A 2,500-nucleotide genomic window follows, 5' to 3' on the forward strand; every position below is an offset into this window, starting at 1 on the left:
TAAGCGCCCTGCATGTGCTGAAATAGTCGCGCTCTGATATCTATAGGTGTCGTATATGACAACTTCATTGGTCGCTTTATTACATGCTGTTATGAAGCCTCGGTTATGTTGGTATTGCTGTGCAAAATTAAGTCAATCTTTGAAACGACTCGTGGATCCGACTCTTCCTCGAGTGTATGACGAATCTCCCTCGTTTTGATCACGATCGAGGGATCTCCTTTTTTCAGTCTTCCCTCGTTTTGGACATAGAGTGTACTGCGAGAATCCTCGGCCGAATCTCCCTCGTTTTGATCACGATCGAGTCTCCTTTTATCGTGTAACACCTTACACGAGCTGTCCTTCGTATTGCACATGGAACTGCGTAATAATGTAACCTCGATGAAGTTATCAAAGATGGCAGAAACGAGTGATCCCTCGTCAGTTCAAGATCTGGACTCGGGCCGAATCTCCCTCATTAATGACACCACGATCGAGGCGTCATAACCGCATATCGAGTGCTTGTGGTATCGTGTCGATTTTTATCGAGTCCTCTTTCCTTAGTTTACCGCAAAACTTGAGTGATCCCTCTGGTCATTGGAATTTGGGTTCTCAAACGCCTTCCCATTAACATTTGCGAGGGTGGCAAGTTGACTTCATCCAAAGGAGTATTCCGATATGAAAGGAGGGCTTTGTATGGATCGTCAGCTTTCTCAAGCACTTGACTGTTTGGACTGTTCTCTCCGACTGACCATTTGACTGGGGGTACCCTGGACTCGACGTGACATGATGAAAACCCCAGTCCTCCGAAAACTTTTTAAACTCTGCAGAACTGTAACATGGACCATTGTCCGAAACTACCACTGAGGGCACACCATACCTTGCGAACTGAGACCTGAGTGCAGTAATTACCCCAGTGCTGGTCATGGAAGGAAGTAAGGTTAGTTCTGGCCACTTGGAGTAATAATCAATAGTAACAAGGTAGTTTCGACTATTCTTGTGTAGGATGTCTGTGCCAACCTTAGCCCAGGGTAGTGGTGGGATCTCGTGTGATCTCAGTGGTTCAGGCTGCTGACTTGGTCTATTTTCTAAACATACTGGACAGTTCTTAATCTTCTCTGTCAGATCCACTGTCATCCCAGGCCAGAATAATACTTCACGTGCTCTCGCTATTGTCTTGTTGATTCCAAGGTGTCCCTCATGAAGTTTCTCAATCATCTCCCCTCTCAAACTGCTAGGAACAACGATCTTTTGCCCCTTTACGATAAGTCCATGTGCTACCGATAATTCATCTCTGTAGTTCCAGAATTCCTGTGCATTGAAGGGGACTTGACCTCTGGAATCTGGCCAACCAGACAATATTATTCGTTGAAGTTCGGACAGGATCTCATCTTCCTTGGTTGCTTCAACGAACTTGGCCAACTGTTGGTCTGAGATAACATGCTCTACTAAATTGATGTCTAACTGCTCAGCATTTGTCAGGAACTCTTCTAAATGGGCTCGTGATAGAGCATCCGCTAAGTGTAGGCTTTCCCCACGCTTGTACACTACAGTGATTCCTGGGAAGCGTTGGAGCTGGACCAGCATCCGTTGCAGGCGCAAGGGTGCTACGTGTAGAGGCTTTTTCATAATAGCCTCCAAAGGCTTATGATCCGATTCAACTGTAACATCACGGCCCACAATATACTCTGCAAATTTGGCACAACCAAATACCCCAGCCAAAAGTTCTTTTTCAATCTGAGCATAATTTTGCTGTGTGGGTGTAAGCGCCTTTGAGGCATAAGCTACTGGTTGGTTTCCCTGAATCAATGCAGCACCGAGACCGGTGGAACTTGCATCAACTTGCAACGTTAACGCTTTCTGTGCATCATAATATCCTAACACTGGAGCAAGGGTAAGCGATTCTTTGATTGCTTGGAAACTGGTTTCCTGCTGTTTTTCCCAGTGCCACAGAACATCCTGATGTAGTAACTGTCTCAACGGTGTGGTAAGGTCTGACAGGTTTGGGATAAACTTACTGACATAGTTAACCATCCCCAACAGCCTTTGGACACCAGCCTTGTCTGTCGGTCTTGGCATCTCGACTATAGCTCTAACCTTTTCCGGGTCTGTCCTCAAACCATCCTTGGAGAACACATGGCCATGGAACTTCACTTCATTCTGCTGGATATGACACTTTGACTTCTTCAATCGAAGGTTACTGTCTCGGGAACGCTGCAAAACAGCTCTCAACCGCGTGTCATGTTCTGCCGTATTGCGGCCATGTATGATTATGTCATCCATAATGACCTTCACACCTGGTAGCCCTTCAAAAACTTGCTCCATTCTTTGTTGGTAAACCTCTGGTGCAGATTTAATTCCCATTGGCATCCTCAAGTATCGGTACCTTCCAAAGGGGGTATTAAATGTCAGGAGTTTACTGCTCTCCTCATCTAACTGGATTTGGTAGAATGCTTTTTCTGCGTCCAAAGTTGAAAACACTGTGGCTCCTGTACAATTTGCTGTAATGTCATCGACTAACGGT

Source organism: Montipora foliosa, chromosome 4 (assembly GCF_036669935.1).
Source record: "Montipora foliosa isolate CH-2021 chromosome 4, ASM3666993v2, whole genome shotgun sequence".
NCBI classification, from domain to species: domain Eukaryota; kingdom Metazoa; phylum Cnidaria; class Anthozoa; order Scleractinia; family Acroporidae; genus Montipora; species Montipora foliosa.